This window comes from Dromiciops gliroides, chromosome 2 (assembly GCF_019393635.1).
Source record: "Dromiciops gliroides isolate mDroGli1 chromosome 2, mDroGli1.pri, whole genome shotgun sequence".
Taxonomy (NCBI): domain Eukaryota; kingdom Metazoa; phylum Chordata; class Mammalia; order Microbiotheria; family Microbiotheriidae; genus Dromiciops; species Dromiciops gliroides.
Window position 1 is genome coordinate 578,986,566 of NC_057862.1, and position 20,554 is coordinate 579,007,119.

Genomic DNA, 20,554 nt, shown 5'->3' on the forward strand with positions numbered 1-20,554 from the left:
ATAGGATTACAACCAGAATCACTTATGCAGCAAAATGGTGTAATCACTTAGGAAAATGGAGTTTCATGAAATAAGTTTAAACAGTTTACATTCCTACATGGGAAGATGATATTGTAACTCCTAAGAACTTTCTCACGTTTAAGACAGTTGGGGGGCAGCTAGTTGGTGCAGTGGATAAAGCAGTGGGCCCTGGATTCAGGAGGACCTCAGTTCAAATCTAGCCTCAGACCTTTGAGACTTACTAGCTGTGTGACCCTGGGCTATGTCTCTTAACTCTCGATTGCCTTGCAAAAAAAAAAAAAAGAAGAAGAAGTATACATAAGACAGAGGGTACAGTATGAATTGAACATGATGGGATGATATCTAAAAAATAAAATTAAGGGGTGAGATAGAGGAATGTATTGGTGGATGGAGGAAGGGAGAGCGGAATGGACTAAAGTATTTCATGTAATAAAAGCACAAAAGAGCTTTTAAAGTGGAGGGGAACATTGGAGCCTATTGGAAAGGCAGCTCTTGAACTTTACTGTCATCATAATTGGCTCAAAAAGGGAATCATATACAAGATCAGTTGGGTATAGAAATCTGTCTACCCTACAGGAAAGTAAGAGGGGAAGGGCACAAGAAAAGGTGGGTGATTATAGAAAGGAGGGTAGACTGGGAAAGGTGGTAGTCAGAAGCAAAGCACCCTTTGAGGGTGGGCAAAGTGACAGGAAAGACAGTAAGATAAATAGAGACAAAATAGAAGGGAGGAAATAAGCTGTAATCATAACCTGCAAAAATTATATATAGCAAGTTTCTTTGATTTAAAGGCCTCATTTCTCAAATATATGGATAAACTAAGTCAAATTCATCAAAATATAAGACATTCCCAGTTGGTAAATGTTGATAAGGATTGGAACAGTCAGCTTTCAGATTAAATAATCAATAATAATATGAAAAAGTCCTTTAATCACTCTTGATGAGAGAAATGCAAATAAACAACTCTGAGGCACCCTATACATTATCAGATTGACTAATATGACAGAACAGGGAAATGACAAATGTTAGAAGGGGATGTGGGAAAATTGGGACATGAATGTACTATTTGTTAGTGGATTTGTGAATTTATTCAATAATTCTGGAGAGTAATTTGGAACTATGACAAAGGGCTCTAAAACCACCAGAAAATAATCACTAATAGGTATATATCCCAAAGAGAAAAAAAAAGGAAAGGGAAACTATATATACAAAATATATCTATAGAAGTTCTTTTTGTGGTGGCAAAGATTGGAAATTAAGGAGTTTCCCATCAATTGAGGAATGGGAAAATAACTTGTGGTATATTGATTATAATGGAATACTATTGTGGTATAAGGATGAGCAGGGATGCTTTCAGAAAAACCTGGTAAGAACTTACATGAATTGATGCAAAGTAAAATAAGCAGAACCAGAAGAATATTGTACACCAGTAGCAATAGTATTGTATGATGATCAAGTGTGGATGACTTATCTATTCTCAGCAATACAATGATATAAGAACAATTCCAAGGGACTCATGAAAAATGCTATCCACAGGACAGAAAGAATTGCTAGAGTTACAATGCAGATCAAAGAACACTTTTTTTAAAAAAAATATTTATTTATCTATCTATCTATCTATCTATCTATCTATCTATCTATCTATCTATCTATCTATCTATCTATTTATTTAATTGAAGCAATGGGGGTTAAGTGACTTGCCCAGGGTCACACAGCTAGTAAGTGTTAGGTGTCTGAGGTCGGATTTGAACTCAGGTACTCCTGACTCCAGGGGCCAGTGCTCTATCCACTGCACCACCCAAAGAATACTTGTAAAAACTTGTTTTTTCTTGGTTTTGTTTTGTCTTTTGTTTGTTGTTATTCTGTGCTTTTTTTCTCAACATTACTTCTATGGAAATATGTTTTGCATGACTGCACATGTAACCTATATCAAATTGCTTGCCTTCTAATGAAGGGTAAGGGAAGAGAATTTGAACAGTTTTTAAAAAATGAATGTTAAAATATTTTACATGTAATTGGGAAAATGTAATATTAAATATTTTTTTAAATTGTGTTATCATGGAGAGAGCATTAAACTTACATGAAGGCCAGGAGACCTGGGTTCAAACTCTAGCTTGTGCCATTTTCTACCTGTATGACCTTGGGTTAGTCACTTACTATTCTATATCTCAATTTCTTCATCTACAAAAACTGGGAGAGTAATTGTACTATATACTTCACAGGCTTGTTATGGCAAAGTGCTTTGCAAACCTTAATGTCCTGTAGAAATGGGAGTTATTATTACAACCTAGTAGAGAGATAAGATGCATGCATACGATAAATATGGGAAAATTATGAATGATGAGTACATTAGAGAAATAGCAAAATAAGCGCTACCACAAGGGATCTGGAGGAGGTAGTTAATGACAGGGGGGATCAGGAAAGGCTTCATGAAGATTGTAGCACTTGAGTTAGTCTTTAAGGATGTGTAGGAATTCAGGAGACAATGAAGAGAGAGAGAGGAATATTCCCTGTGTTTACTGTCTAGTGGGGGAGATATGATACTATATGCAAATGAAACAACATAAATAAACTATAATACAAAAAATACACAAGAGGAGTATCAGTGAAAGCTACATGGAGGAGCTGGGCTTTTAAGGTTGGGTAGAACTTTTAATAGATGTAAAGGGGACATGAGCAATTTAGACACAGGAATGGAGGCTAGAAAATGTTGTGTGTATACTAGAAACAGAGTATTCTAGTCCATCCTGTATATTGATAATTTATTAAGGAGTATTATGAGATAGGGACACTAAATTTTCCTGATCTTTCATATTTGAAGTGTTAGTCTGCCTATGAAGTAACACTTTATACATCTCCCCCTCAGTACAGTGCATATTGAAGAGGATTTTGACTAAAGAATAGAGCTCATAAATAAATTGTGTTAGATTTAAAACAACAACAACAACAAACTAGACCTATGGCTTCAATCAATATAAGGAAATTCTAGATGAAGAAACTCCTACTATTGCAAGTTGGCACTTTCTCTGCATTTTAGAGTCTAAAGAGTTGTCTTTTAGAGGCAATACTTGCATACAAGTATTCTTAGGTTGGAGACAAACTTTTCACTCATAGAATCATATTAAAACATATTTTTTTAGAGGGCACAAAAGTAGCTTAAAGGCTTGAGGACAATTCAAAATAAATTCAATTCAATAGACATTTATTTAAAGCACTTATTAAGTGCAAGTTACTGGTCAAGATGCTAGAAATTTACAAAGAAAACAAAACAATCCCTACCATCGAGAATTTTACATTCTAATGGAGGGACATAAAATTTACAAAATAATTTAATAATTTCCAGGAGAGACAGTCATAATTGAATGAATAGGGAATTGGCCTTAAAGCTGAGGTAAGAGGGTAGCTAGGTGGCACAGTGGATAAAGCACCAGTCCTGGATTCAGGAGGACCTGAGTTTAAATCCAGCCTGAGACACTTGACACTTACTAGCTGTGTGACCCTGGGCAAGTCACTTAACCCTCATTGTTCCCCCCCCCAACAAAAAAAGATAAATAAAATATATTTAAAACTGAGGTAACCTAGGTTCAAATCTTGCCCTGATACTTGCCATTTTTATGACCCTGGACAAGTGACTTAACTTTCCTGAGCTCTAGGCTGTTTGGAAGTCATCTTTTATTTTAACAAACTGAAGAAAGGTGAACCTAGGCTTGTTGGCCAGGCTATATTCAAAGGCACATAGGTGACATATAAAATATTTTGTATGGGGGGCATTAAGCAAGTTGGTTTTATGTGTGCTTATTCTTCTGAAAGGACCTGGACATTTTTTTCAGACAGCAAGTTTTTAAAATGGATGACCCTGGAGGGTATCAGCATCATTTCTTGTAGGTCCATCTGCTTAGGCTGATCTAGTACAATTCGATGATTCTCAATCTTCTTACAATTCAATAATTATTTGTGACCTTGGGGAAAAAAACTGACTTTAATTTTTTAAGTGTATGCTTACTGAGAACCTACTATTTGACCAGCATGGAAAGATTTCAAGGAAATTCATCAGTCTATCAGGAGGGAAATATTATTTAACTATGCCTCATCCTTTTAACTATTTAACTATTACCTCATCCTTTCATTTCAATTCTGTCTGTGAGGTGTAGAGGTTAGAAAAAAACAAAAACATTTTGTTTTCTATTCCAGACAGTCTATTGTATTCATAGAATCATAGAATGGAAAGGACCTCAGTGATTTGAACACACAGTAATTATCTAATCCAACTCCCTCTCTCTCTCTCTCTCTCTGTGTGTGTTTGTGTCTGTCTTTGTATCTGTCTCTCTGTCTCTGTCTTTGTTTCTGTCTCTGTGTCTCTGTCTCTCTCCTCTTCTCTCTCATGTCTCTCTCTCTGTCTCTGTGTCTCTCTGTGTCTGTGTCTGTCTCTCTGTGTCTGTGTCTGCCTCTCTGTGTCTGTCTGTCTCTCTGTCTCTTTGTGTGTGGGTGTGTGCGTCTGTCTGTCTCTCTATCTCTCTCTCCAACTCCCATATCTCCACCCTTACCAATCCTCACCCCCAACAAAGTTTATTAAAGGCTGCTTCTATCTATCTGTAGTTTAAATCGACAGACCTTCCAGGCAACTAAGTCATATTTGAATTCTCTCTCTACCATATTAGTTGAGTGATCATGGTGAAGTCCCCTAACTAATCTTTCTCAGTCTCAATGTCCTCCTCTATAAAATGAAACTAAATAATACCTAAATTACTTTCTCATAGGATTGTTGTTATAATGATCTACTGACAAAATGGTAGCTATTGTGGTGTGGTGGGTTTTACCCAGATAAATTATGTATATCCACATAGGTTTGTCTAGATATGGCTGATAGGTAGTCATGAAGAGATATCGCTAGTCTCCTTCATGCTCTCTTTTCCAAGTGAAACTTTGATTCTTTTCAGGAGAGGAAGTAGGAGGTTAGGGCCATAGGCTGATCACTCTGCTTTCCTCAGAGAAAGGGAAAGAAGCTAGGGTTATATCCCTGCTTCCCCCTGCCCCCCAATATTGTTAGTACAGGAGAAATCATCATTTTTATGCTCAAACTGAATTCTTGACTGCTATCCTTTAATGGCATAGGAGTGCCCAAAGATATATATCCAGGACTTGCCTCCCTTCCCTTTAAATGCTAGTTCCATAATCAACACAGGCAGCAAAAAGCAAATAAGTTTATTTATCCAAGGTGATAGCAAACAGAAATCAGAGAAGACAGGCAAACAATACATGGAATAGATGATCTTTCTCATTAGGGGTGAATAAACAAAAGTGCAGTAAAGCTCAACTAAGAGAAAGGAGACAGAAAAATAGAAAGACAGAGACAGAGTCTTCCATATTACCCAACAGGAATCTCTACTGTAGCAAAACAGGAATAGACACCTGACTGAGGTGCAGGCTCCTTTACAGGTTAACTCCTCAGTCTTTTTCTTCAGGGACCTGAAGAAAATCAAGCATCTCAGGTCTTCTCGTTCAAAGCAAAAAGCCCTGACTCTAGGATCTGTCTTCTAAACGCTCACCAATTCCATCCTTCATGCAGCTCAGAGAATTGAATAATCAATCTCCACCAGTAAGGAGAGTTTTCCACAAATGAACTCTGAGCTGCAGATACACTTTGGAAATTCTGAAGTACTTTATCAGTATCTGCAATGATGTTTAGAATAGCCTGGGTTAGAAGTCAGAGGCCATCAGTACAAATTCTGGCCATGCTACCTTAAGTCCTGTTTCTGGGCTTCAGTTTTTTATTCTCTAAAATTCAGGTGTGGTTCGAGATGGTTTCTTAGTCCCTTTTTAACTTTAATGATTTTTTATCTTTGGTGTATAGCCTAATGCCACTGAAGAGCAGAGGTACGTTTGAGAAGAGCGGAAGAACATACTAATCAGAAAAAAATGTATCAATCTTGTCTTGGTGCCTCCTTTTTTGGTGGAATGCAACATGACTTAGATAACATAGCATCAACTCATTTTCAAATTGACTTCCCAGTCTCTCTATTTGAAGGAATATTTATCTTTAATCTCCTGTTCCCTCCTCTTAAAAGAGGCAGTGGTGAGAGTTGTATTATTGTAAGAGACCTTAACTGATTCCCCTTATTTTTAATCTCTCCCTCTCACATTCAGTCCATCACTTTGTATATATACTGTTATCACTTATGAAACTATGTTGTATTTCCACCCCTCCCCCAATAAAGTATAATTTCATTGAAGTGAGGGATTGTCTCACTCAGACTCTTGCACAGCAGGTGACACATAGTAGGTTCTTAATTAACATGTGTTGATTGAGCGATCCATTCATTATAAAAAAAAATATACAATTTTCTCCACTCATACTTCTAGTTTTCTCCTTGTCTCACCTTCATAAGACTTAATGTTAGTCACAGCAGAGAATTGAAAGGCTTCCCTTGCCTGTCCTGGTTTGCAGATATTACTTGCTGACCCGGCAGAGAACATCACAATGGCTAATGGAAACTTTCTCTTCAGCATTAATGGTACAGTCCTCTAATTTGTTTAGCTAAACTGCATTAGTCATACTGAAAGTTTTATTATCATAGTCAAATACAGGAAGCTGAAATGGACATGCTGTATTTTAAAAAATTAAAGCATTTTTAAAAATAAGCTTGGCATATTGATTAGCTAATTTTCTAAACAAGAGCCTCATTTCTTTTAATCCTAGACATTACTACAAATTCTATTTCCATCCATGTTTCATACAGACAAGAGTGGAATGTAAAAGAAAATCTGCATGGAATTATTTATCTACATGGAATTATTTGTTCTTATTATTGTCAGGAGACTTTTTTAATTGGGTGGGAGAAGCACAGACACAGGTGAATTTCATCAGGAGGTGGCAGGAATGGATTGGAAGTCATTAGTAGGGTTGAAACTAATGCTTCTGAGTAGCCACAGGGTTCGTTTGTTTTATTCAGTTTTATTCTTTAGATGTTTTACCAATAGTTTAAAGCAATCAAATATGTACAAGTGCTCAGCCATTACATGAAGATCATTGCATTTCATCTACTTTTCCTGCACACCCAACCTTCACTAGAATTCTGCCCTTGAGAATTGTTTTTTTTTTTTTTTTCCAGGGCAATGGGGGTTAAGTGACTTGCCCAGAGTCACACAGCTAGCAAGTGTCAAGTGTCTGAGGTCGCATTTGAGCTCAGGTCCTCCTGAATCCAAGGACGGTGCTTTATCCACTGTGCCACCTAGCTGCCCACCTTGAACATTTCTTTGCTCCTTTTTTTTAAAGGAGTTGGGAAAAATACCTGGTCTTTGTCACAGCCATTGACTCAGGGGCTAACAGTTTTGTGAAGCAATTATTTTTAGTGGCAGCCTAGCATTATGGATATTGAGCTCTGATACAAACTGTGTGACTCCTATCAAGTCACTTACCCTCTCTGTGCCTCACTTCTATAACTATAAAATGAGGTGGTCAGTCTAGATGGATTCTGTTATTTCTTCCAGCTCTAAATCTATAGCTTCATTAACAAGAAAGATACAGTAGAGTTGATCTTAGTAAGGAAGATCTGAGTTTGAGCTATCCCTCTGACACATAATATCTGTGCAACCCCAAGGAAGTCACTTAACGGTTTTGGTTACCAAGACTCTACCTGGAAAAGAAGCCCTTAATTTGTAGTAGTAAAGGAAGTCCCTTATCCCAGCGTTCCTACGCTGTTTTTACCTTTCTCTGTTTCTCCAGAACAAAATACAGTACTTGAGTGGTAGCAATTGTAATGTTTTGCACATTAATATGTGACTTGTTAACTGGCTGACTTGTTCAATACACCAATGGAGCCAAATTCAAATAGAAATGGATCGTTGCAGCTATAGTTTGACAGAAAAATAGAAATATCAATGCGATATCGTATTTTTTATTTATTTTTGTCAAATATTACAATTATATTTTTACATGGTTTGGTCCAAATTAGGGAGATTTTCTGACTACAGGCAAGTTTAACACCTCATGACTACACCAATGAATTAATAGATCTTGCTAAGTAGATAAACACATACATGTAAATAAATAAATGAACTAACAAATGAATGAATGAATGGAAAAAGGAATAATTAAATAGATAGACATTCAATAGACTATAAAGGACTTAGAAGGTATTTATGTATGTCTTATTTATTTTTTCTTTTTTTGTGGGGCATTGGGGGTTAAGTGACTTGCCCAGGGTCACATAGCTAGTAAGTGTCAAATGTCTGAGGCCAGATTTGAACTCAGGTATTCCTGAATCCAAGGCCGGTGCTTTATTCACTGTACCACCTAGCTGACCCCTTATATATGTCTTATTTTTCTCCCTACTGCCAAGTATAGTGCCTTGCACATAGTAGGCAAGAAACATGATTTTTGTTTTGGGTTAGAATAGAGAATAAGCTAATGATTCTAATGTTCTAGGGGTCCAAGAGGGGCAATGATTCTTTTCAAATCTCTTTCTGTCTATTAAAATGAATACTCAAATGAGTTATATGGTGGTCTCTCAGTTTTCTTTTGCATAAGACAATTTGAGTCAAAACCAACTAATCATCATGGCTTACAAGGGACATTCTTTGTTTTCCTCACTCAGTCAGGGTGGTTGGAAGCATTTGTTCAAGGCATATTGTATTAATATCAAAGAAGGCATGAAACCAAAGGTATTTGTGACTGTTATAGAGGCTGTCTACCACAGAGTCCAAGTTGAAGAGAGACTCTTTCTCAATAATGAAGTCCTTTGAGATGTTTCTTTTGCCTGATGACATTGTGCTGATTACATCAAATCTAGGCATATTGATGATCACTTTAAAAGATTTCACCTAATTATTCACAGAGTATTAAAAACTTGACGAAAAATGCCTATTTCCTCACCTATGATAGGCAGTTAGTTGAATAACTTGAAGAGATGATAAATATACTTTATTTTTTTAAAAATTTTTATTTATTTATTTATTTATTTTTTGGTGAGGCAATTGGGGTTAAGTGACTTGCTGAGGGTCACACAGCTAGTAAGTATCAAGTGTCTGAGGCCGGATTTGAACTCAGGTACTCCTGACTCCAGGGCCGGTGCTCTATCCACTTTGCCACCTAGCTGTCCCGATAAATATACTTTAGGCAGACAATACAAATGGACAATGAGCTGGGCCTAGAACTTTATAAGAGGAAAACAGGTTGGATTGCTTTGGGGAAATTACAAATTTCTTTAAAAAAACAATCTTTTCCCTAAAATAAAGATCCATCTTTTTAACATCAATGTTCCTTCAAATTTGTATGGCTACTAGTCTCCAATGAATTGAATTTGAGGATTCTGTAAAGAGCAATGGAATGGAGAATGTGAGATGTATGTAGGTTGCTAGACATTGTAAAAGAAGAATTACATAAGAGAAGAGGTATAGAGAAATGATAAAATTTACTGGAAAAAACCCATAAGTTGAACCATTCATACAGCTGGTGAAAGTAAAGGTTGATAATTCATGGTCTCCACTTCTAAGTTAAGATTAATAGAAGAAGTAAGCATGTTGAGTGGATCCCCTTTGGTAGATGTATGGAAGGAAATGCATGAGAAATGACAACATGGGAAAACAGGTGTATTGAGGGAATAACTGTGTTGATGAGATATCATCACAGATCCAGATTCAATGAAATGTCAGAAAATTTTATACAACTTCTACATAAGAGATATAATTTAACTCATAGAAAATGAAAACAAAGGCAGGAATTCTCAACTAAGTTACAAAAGAGCAAAATCTCGTCCTAGCTGCTCAAGTACTTCATCTAAGATCAAGTCATCAGCCTTTTCCTAGGTTGAGCTAGCAAGCTGATTCTAAATAAGCTTGTTAGACTACTTGTAGAATAAAAAATAGTAAATCCTTTAATACAAACTTGTAAATCACAAGCACTCAAAAAGTATCAAAAAGAAAGAAAGGTTAAAGGGAATCCTTTGGGGAAAAATATTCATCAGTCAGGGACTTTTCTTCAGTTTTTGCCATTGTTCAATATAAGATAAGTTTCATTTAATTCATACATCTTTTTATCCAGTATTTATTGAACACCTACAAGAAATTGTATTTTTCCCCCAAGGGTTCCCAATATCCGGTCTTTCTTTTGAATACTTCTTGAGTGCTTTTGACATACATAGCAATTAGTAGGTACTTAGAGGAATACACAGATCAATAAGACATAAGACTTGACTACAAATAACTTACAGTTTGCTTTGAGAATTGTATACAGACAAACATAATATAATTTCAAATGCTTTCCATGGCTATGTATGGTAGTATATGACTATGCTCTCTGATGGCAATGAGGCTGAGGCTGGTGGGCTACTTGACTTGGTGAATTCTGAGTTGCAGAAAGCTAAAACCTATTGTGTGTCTGAGTTGTCTGGCATGAATCTGATGAGCCTCCAATATCAGGGGGTGTGAGGAGGAGTGAACCAGACCAGGTAAAAAATGGAGCAGATCAAAACCTCCATGATAATTATTAGTGAAGTCAGGTCCATAGGTAGCCTGGGTGAGAGAGAGAGGCAGTTAAAAAATGTAATAAGGTACTTAAATGGCACAGTGGATAGAACATTGGAATTTGAAATAGGAAGAAATGAGTTTAAGTCTGGCATCTGCTGTTTACTAGCTGTATGACATTGGGCAAGAAACTTATCTTTTCCCTTTTTCAGTTTCTTCATCTGTAAAATGGGCCTAAAATACCATGTAGGGTGGTTGTGAAGATAAAATGAGACAATGTTTATAAAATATTTTATAAACCTTAAAGCACTACATAATTGATAGGTATTATTGTTATTATTATTATATAAATGAGGTTAACAAGAATTGTTATTTGAGCTGAACTTTGAAGAAAAGGTATAAGGTATAATATAAACAAATATAATTTGAGGAATGAGAGCATGGCCAATGGTATGGGCAAAGATAAAGTAAGGTTCAAGATGCGTTTGAGAAATCTGCTTTGATTGGAACTTTGATACATGAAGAGGAATTGAGTCAGTAAGGCAGAGACTGTAAGGTGGAGCCATATTGCAGATAATCTTGAATCCTGGGCTATAAAATCTGGGCTTTGTCTGGTTGACAATGCAGAGTCAATGACAGTTGTTGAACAGGAGAATGACTTGATCAAAGCTATATGTTGTGAAGATTTGCCTATCAGCAGTTTTCGGGGTGGAATAAAGGGGGTAGAAACTGAATTCAGGGAAACTAGATGGAAGGCTAGTAAAATCTTTAACTGGCTCCCAAAAGCCACTAAATTGTGCATGCCCTTTGACTCAGCTATACTACCATTAAACCTATTTCCACAAAGAAATAAATGAAAGAGGAAAATATGTATAAGAATATAGCAGCTCTTTTTGTAATAGCAAAGAATTATAAACTAAGAGGGTTTACCATCCATTGGGGAATGGCTAAACAAATAATGTACCTTAATAAATGATGAAATGGATAGTTTCATTCAAAGGGAAAGCCTCTCTGAACAAATGCAAAGTGAAGTGAACAGAACTGGGAAACAATTCATAAAATAAAAGCAATGTAAAAGAAAAATAACTTGAATGACTTAACAAACTTTGGTCCAATTCAATGTCTAATCACTACTTTAAGGATTGGTATTGATGCATGCTACCCATATGTTGATAGAAAGGTGATGGACTCAAGATACAGAATAAGACACACATTATTGGACATGAATGCATAGAAATCAATTGTAAATGGGCAACATGAAAAGAAGAAATGGAAGAGAATTATTTAAGGTTTATGTAACATTTAACTGAAATGATTCAAATAGGAAATCAACCATGTTATATTTTGTCCCCAAATCCTTTGGGAGTAAATGATTTTGCCTAGTATACTTTGCTTCATTGCTTAGATAACTGTATGTGGTATTTGCAAATGACCCAAGGAATGTAAATCATTCTCCTTCCTGAGCTTTGCACCTGAGCATTAAAAATAGATTCCCTAGACATAAATGGGTAAGGAAGCCTCAATGGAGCAGTTGGAATATATGGCTCTTTGTAATTTTAAATTCTAAGTTCTATGTTCCAGTGCTTCTATTTGTCCTTTCAGTCAAATTAAAATGTATATTTTTGAAGCTAATCTAAGTTTCTTTATCCATCCACTTAACATCATCCTATTTCTCCCCTCTCCCCAATATATCTTTTTTCTTTTTTACATGACTGTTATGAATAATCAAATGATTATTATGTATTTTGATACTCTCATATACAAAACTTTCATTATATGTCTAGATATTATTAGTATAATTAGGGAACATGTTTTTCTTATATATTTGGTTGATGGGATGTGGCCACATCAGACTCCTCCCACTGGCCTTTGAAGCAAAGTGAAATTAGAGTCTTAAAAAGAAGGGAACAAGCTTAATAATTTCAAGTCACAGTGCATTGCACATGCCCAGAAAAGCCTAGATCATTTCCAAATTCAAGGACTAATAAAAATTGGAAGCACTCCAGTAATTTTAAATTGCTTTGCACGTTGAAGAGTGATTTAAAACCATTGAAGTGATTCAATTTTTTTTTTATATATGCACTTCAATTTGGAAGTGAGTCAGACAGACAGCATCATAGCATAGAGGTTCAAGACTTATTGAACTAATGGAAAAAAAGTTAGGACTGAGTATGCTAATAGAAAGCTAGAGAACCCTTGAAAGTCATCATCACTAGTCATAAACAGTACCATTAGGAAAGAAAAACAGTTGATAAAAGCTCCAATGTGAACAATGAAGAGGCAGCATAGAATTATGGACATGAGAGTGGAATTAGAGTCAGGCCTAGTTTAAACCCTGGATCCATCACTTATTAGTTATGTAACTACATGCAAGTTATATCTCTGAGCCTCAATTTTCCATATGGAAAATGAAGATATTAATGTGTGACCTACCTCTCAAGACTCTTTGGAGGGAAGGACTTAATAAAAGACCCGATTTTTAATAAGAACAAGAATAATTATTACCATTTTCTTACCTTATGTCAGCCATGACCAAGATGAAAAACACTCACCAAAAAAACCAAACCATACAAAAACAAAACAAAAAACCACATCAGAACAGGTGAAGAAGTAGGAGATTCATTAAGATTCATTAAGGAGATTAAGTAGAAGATTCATGCTGAATGTATGGGATCACCTTTATCATTCTGGTTTTCAAAAGGCATAGCATCTTCTATTTGTCATACTTGTTATGCAATTAATCCTATGTTGCTTTGTGACACTATATTGCTTTGTGACATCTTGTTGTTGAGTCATTTTTCTGTTGTGTCCAACTCTTTGTAATCACATTTGGGTTTTTCTTGGTGGTTTGTTACTTCCTTCTCCAGCTCAATTTACAGATGAAGAAACTGAGGCAAACAATAAGTGATTTTTCTCAGGGTCACACAGCTAGTAAGTATCTGATGCCATATTTGAACTCAGATCTTCGGACTCCAGACCCAGACCTCTATCCATGATCACCCTAGCTGGTCTTCCTGTTATTATTTAACCCATATTACTGCAATTTAATTTTTCTCTTTCATTCATGCTCTTATCTTCAGTTGGAGAATAATGTTCTTGAGAGCAGGGACTATATATTTTTGTTTGTTTGTTTGTTTTTTGCCGGGCAATGAGGGTTAAATGACTTGCCCAGGGTCACACAGCTAGTTAAGTGTCAAGTGTCTGACGTCGGATTTGAATTCAGGTCCTCCTGAATCCAGGCCCGGTGCTTTATCCATTGTGCCAACTAGCTGCCCCACAGGGACTATATCTTATAAACATTTACAAAGCACATAGTACCTTGAGCTGTGCTTTTCAAACAGTAGGAAGACAGTGTGTATTTGTTGATGGATTGTATTGGAAGTATACTTCTTTTATATAGGTCTAGATTATCTCCTCTTGATGTCAAAACTGTGTTATTTTTATATTTGTATCCCTATAACCTAAACATAATTGTCTTGCACAGGTAGTAGAAGCATGAAATGTAGTTTTTAAATGCAAGTAAGTGGTTTTGCTATGTTCATTCAAGAGTCTACCTTTATGAATTTATAAACCAACACTGCTGGGTGATCAAATAAAATGTCCCAGAAATCATTGAAAAAAACTGAATGTAGGTTGACAGTAACTAGTCTGAATTGAAGATGCAATTAAAACAATAAATTGACATATGTTATTTTTAGCACATGGACCCAGGTTTAGATATCTATGCATATCTATGTATAGACCTATTCACTATAATTTTTTAAAGGAATATGTTACAGCAAATTTCTGGTGCCAAATAGTTCAATAGTGCCAATAGGTACATCTAAGGAAAATTAATCTCATTATCTCAAGAAAGGTTCTGGCACATGTGTTTTCCTGCAAGGTTATGATACTACTACAGAATGGAGTACACTTTGATGGCATTTTTTTTTTATTACCTCACTTACCAAAGCTTTAAACTTTGTTAATAATGAAGATGTGGAATAATAACAAAAATTAGAATTACGTAATAGCTTCATCATAAGGAAGGCAAGTAGTTTAATTTGACACAGAGAGCAAAGAAAGGATGTATAAGGTCATTTGATGAATAGATATAAATGGATAGAATTTAATATTCTTTGAACATTTCCATGAAACACAATGCTTATGGGCCTAAATAAGTATTTTACATATATACCCATTTCTTAAGCTCTTATTACATATATTAGGCCCTGCTAAGTACTGGGATACAGAAAAAAGCAAAAGAGAGTCCCAGTTCTCAAAGAACTCACAACATAATAGAGGCAAATAAATATATAGAAACAAGGTATGTGGAGGATAAAAAGATAATAACAGAGGGAAGGCTCTAGAATTAAGAGAGGTTGGAAGAGATGCTTCCTGTAGAAAGTGGGATTTTAGTTGAGACTTGAAGGAAGCCAAGGAATCCAGGAAGTAAAAATGAAGAGGGAAAGTAGGGACTAGAGAAAATGCCTAGAGCTTAAAGATGGAGTATCTTATCTGTGGGATGGCAAGGAGGCCAGTGTCACTGGGTCAGAGCATGTAATAAGAGTGAGGTATAAGAAGACTAGAAAGGTAAGGGGTACGAAGGGTTGTGAAGGGTTTTGAATCCAAAATGGAAGATAGCTATTTCATCCTGGAGGTGATATGGAGGGTGGAAAATGGTTATGTTTGAAGAAGGATGAAAAGGTTTGGAAGAGCTTTTTTTTTTCCTTTTCTCTGCAGGACAACGAGGGTTAAGTGACTTGCCAGGGTCACACAGCTAGCACGTGTCAAGTGTTGATGCTGGATTTTGAACTCAGGTCCCTCCTGAATCCAAGGGGTGGTACTTTATCCACTGTGCCACTTAGCTTCCCCTGGAAGAACTTTGGTGGAGAGTGAGCTAATGAGTTGATAAGATAGGTTTAGAAGAATGGCCTAGCAGCAGCAAGGACCCTGTCAGGATTGTGTAACATAAATCTGTACTAGACCCCCAGTCGACATAGGTTGCATACTTTTCTCTACATTGCTCATTAAAGAGTATGGGACGCGAAAGTCTCGGCAGTGATCAAGTGTGAGTCTTGGCAGGGAGGAATTGGTCACTATAAAGGAGCCATGGCTTGAAAGAGATGAAGATCTTGGAGATCTGAAACTGCTGATAATGGAAGCAGAGGGTAAGGAAAGTTTATGCAATTGTTGTGGAGCTGTTAACTGATCCAACCCATTCTGGAGAGCAATTGGAATTATGCCCAAAGGGCCGATAAATCTGTGCATATCCTTTGACCCAGCAATTCCACTTTTGGGTCTTTTTCCCATAGAAATCATGGAAAGGGGAAAGGAACCCACATGTACAAAAATATTTATAGCTGCTTTTTATGTGGTGGCAAGGAATTAGAAGTTGAGGGGATTCCCATCAATTGGGGAATGGCTGGACAAGTTGTGGTATATGAATACAATGGAATACTATTGTGCTGTAAGAAACGATTGAGCAGGAGGAGTTCAGAGAAACCTGGAGGGTCTTGCATGGCCTGATGATGAGTGAGATGAGCAGAACCAGAAGAACATTGTACACTGTATCATCAACATTGAGTGTAGATCTACTGTGATGGACTATATTCTTCTCACCAGTGCAATGATACAGAAGAGTTCCAGGGAACTCATGATAGAAGAGGATCTCCAAATCCAAGAAAAAAAAAAAAAGAACTGTGGAGTATAGATGCTGAATGAACCATACTATTTCTTTTGTTTTTGGTGCTGTTGTTTTTTCTATTTTGAGGTTTTTCATCATTGCTCTGATTTTTCTCTTATAACATGACTAATGCAGAAATAGGATTAATGTTATTTTATATATATATATATATATATATATATAACCTATATCAGATTACCTGCTGTCTAGGGGAGGGGGGGAGGGAGGGGAGGGAGGGGAGGGAGGGAGAAAAATCTGAAATTGGAAAGCCTGTATAAACAAAAGTTGAGAACTATCTTTACATGTAACGGGAAAAAAAAGAATATCTAAGAATCAGGTTGGCGATTTGTTCTTAAAGGTGTGTATTATATGCACACTTGGATTAATAAAGTCTGATTGCATAGAAAAAAAAAAGAAACTGAAAAGATTCTTTTTTTTTTTTTTGGTTAATAGTCCCTGATCAGCAAAACAAAGTGATTTATTTATTAATAATACATATTCCTTACTGACATTCATAACTATGAAATTGCAATGTTTGTTCATCCATAATGCAACTTAATAAGAGGGTAAATGACATTCCAAAGAAATGTTGAGTAATATCAGTATTAAATACAAAACATAAAGTTACTCATGTTAAAAATTAAAAAAAAAAAGTTTATGCAATTTGCCCAGGTTCACACAGCCTATGTAAATACTAAGGCAGAATCTAAACTCAGGTCTTCCTGACACCATGTCCAACATCATCCAATGAAACAACTGAGCGATATGAGGTTTTTTGGGTTTGCTTTTACTATATTTTGCAAAGGTACATAATTGCAAGCAGACAAGTCAACCAGCCCTTTAATATTTTTGCTTCTACCTTTGTCTAAGAATGGTTATTTATTTGTTTATTTATTTTTAGTGAGGCAATTGGGGTTAAGTGACTTGCCCAGGGTCATACAGTTAGTAAGTGTTAAGTGTCTGAGGCTGGATTTGAACTCAGGTACTCCTGACTCCAGGGCCAGTGCTCTATCCACTGCGCCACCTAGCTGCTCCCAAGAATAGTTATTTTTAATGTCATAAAGTAGCTTTCCAGATAAAGTTTCCATAAGGGCTAACAACGAATTGTGGTCACAAATTCTACACATATATTGTGGTCCCTGATCCTTCCTTCATTATTCCGCATTTCTTTATTTCTTTATTTTTTTTTTAGTGAGGCAATTGCGGTTAAGTGACTTGCCCAGGGTCACACAGCTAGTGTTAAGCCTCTGAGGCTGGATTTGACTCAGGTACTCCTGACTCCAGGGCCAGTGCTCTATCTACTACACCACCTAGCTGCCCCTATTCCCCATTTCTTAATGGAAATAGACAATTTGAAAAGATTTGTCACTAATAAACTCATACATTGGGGTTTTTTTTGGTGTTTTGGTTATTTGTTTTATTTTTATTTTGTTTTGTTTTATTATATTTTTTATTTTGTTGTTATCTAAATCTTAACACATATTATTACTTTTTTTTTTTTTTTTGGTGAGGCAATTGGGGTTAAGTGACTTGCCCAGGGTCACACAGCCAGTAAGTGTTAAGTGTCTGAGGCCAGATTTGAACTCAGGTACTCCTGACTCCAGGGCCAGTGCTCTATCCACTGAGCCATCTAGCTGCCCCTTAACACATATTATTAAAACATTCCAGGAAGAGACCATTTTCCTGATTGATTCCTTGACTAATATGCATTGGCCTTTAAATCAACTATCTTGGAAAATGTGAGATGTAGGATATTTTCATTACCCAGAATTTCTTTTTTTCCCTTTTTTCCTGATTGTTATTATTGTTAGTAGCAGCAGTCATCGCCACACTGACATTTAAATAGTGCTTTAAAGTTTGAAAAATTCTTTGTATATATCATATGCTTAAATCCTTAGAAATCTATAAAGTCAAATTGAAAAAAAGATGATTGTATATGAAATTGTAAATCTATTACATATAACTTGTTATTCTTTTAAAATATATAGTAAAGTTACCATTTAAATATCTTCCTCCCTCATACTATAAATGGTTACAATTAGACACAAATGTGTGCATGTGTATACACACAAATATGTAAAATCATTCTACAAATATTTCTATTTACCAGTTCTTTCTCTGGATAATTTCTTTTTATTCTACTATATTATGGAGATGTTTCTTTTATTTCAGAAGTTAAAAAGAAAATAAATAAAAGAAAAAAGAAACCTATGGAGGTAATGGTGGTGGTGGTGGTGGTGGTGATGATGATGTGATCTTCAAGGGAAGGAAGCTCAGAATCTTTGTGAAGATTCTAGTCATAGCAAATTGACAATTACCTGAGGAAACAGAAGTCAAATTACTGGCCAAGGGTCAAAGAGCTAGTATATATGTAAGTGTCAGGATTTGATAAATATGTATATATGCCTCTCTAATAAAATGCATCAAGATGAAATCTGTGCAACATTGTATTTTAAATACACTCAACTTTAAAATAATTTTTTTTAACATTTCACCAAAGAGAGTTTCTGAGCAAATTCCATCTGATTTATAATAAAGTCTAGGTGGAAACCACTTGAGACATGGTGGTTTTGATTTATTTTTGCTTTGAATTTTTTCAAACCCACACAAAACTTTGGTTTTATCATTGAAGTTTATTGAGGGTGGGGATAGGAAATCTCACTGTTGCAGATATGGTATCTTTGTCCCTCTAACTTCCCTAACCTTTTTAGGGAATGAATGTAGGCATAGGTAACAAGAGAGATAGATAGATAGGAAAATAAAAGAACTTTAGAAAGAGTGAGGGAAATATGGAGTAGCTTATGTGAAGGAGAGGAAGACAGATTGTTGTTTTTTAAAGTTAAAGTAAATGTAATGGGGCAGGTAGGTGGTGCAGTGGATAGAGCACCGGCCCTGGATTCAGGAGGACCTGAGTTCAAATCCGGCCTCAGACACTTAACACTTGCTAGCTGTGTGACCCTGGGCAAGTCACTTAACCCCAATTGCCTCACCAAAAAAAAATAATAAAAACATAAAGTAAATGTAACTCTTATGCCATCTTCTCCTGGAAAAATGGGTTTGGATGAAATTTTAGGAGTTGTCATATTTGGCCCCCAAAGGGTACCTGGAGAAAATGGCTTAATTGGTCAATTTTCATCACATTAACAGACCCACTTTAAAAAATAATTTAATTTAATAAGTATTTTAATTTAATATAATTTCATTAAAATTATTAGTGGGGAAGAATTCAAATAACTTTGCAAATTATATGGCAGATAGATTATAGTGTTGTTTAAGCTCCATGGAGTCTCAAAACAGATTTTTTCCCAAAAAACAAGTGCAAGAATGTCATGACCAGAACGCCAGTCTAGTCCTTCATTGTTGCTCTTAGGCCTGCTATGAAGCTATCCTCTCCAATGAAACTCCTCCTCTTATAGCTCACTGGCCACATTCTGTTGCTTCCCTCCTCCACTAAGGAGGTTGTCTCCTGGGGCAACCTACCCTGACAACTAACATTCTGCAGACTCTAGTTTCTCTTCCTACTGCTTCAGGTTTTCTGATCTTACTGAAACTCATCAGGAAATACAGATAATGGACACTTAGAGGGGTTATCTCCTGATCTGGTTGCTGACCATTACCAGACATGTTATTGCCGCTTTCCACTGGAGTTTTCTAAAGTCTCTGGATACCTTAGAATTCTTTCTCAAACAAGTTTCAATCACTTCAGAAAGTAGATGTCACTTTTTTCTCTCTATCTGAAAAGCTCAATCCTTCAGTTACCAAAGTGTCTATGACAAAAGATCCTTATATATATGAACATATGTGAACACACACATGTTCATATATAAATCCATATGTGTATGTTCAATATATCGTTTACACATATATGTGTATATATAATTATATATGTTTATATAAAATTATATATATTTAACATGATTTTTATCCTATTTCTATGGTAACCTACTCTCTATTTGGATTTCCCTCAAAGGTACAAGAGCCCTCTATACATACTGATTAATTCCTGATTCACATCCCTGCTACTGGCTGGGATTATGTAAGATTCATATGAGATTTTTAAAAGAGCTTAAACCCCCCTGGGCCTCAGTTTCCTCATATGTAAATTCTGAGGAATTCACTAGACAGCATCTGAGGATGCTTCTGTCTTTTGATCTATAATCCTATGAGACTATAATACTACAGATTAATAGATGGACAAAGCATTTATTTAGCACCCATCTTGACCATGGAAAGTTCCCAGTCACAACCAGCAGATGGCTAATATAACAGGAACAGAGAGGTACTACTAAACTAGACACACACACACACACACACACAGAGGAACTGGATAGGAAATGGACCTGTGATTTCATTGGTATAAGGATTCTCAGTTAAGAAAAAACTTTCTACTCACTGCCAATTTAAAATTTG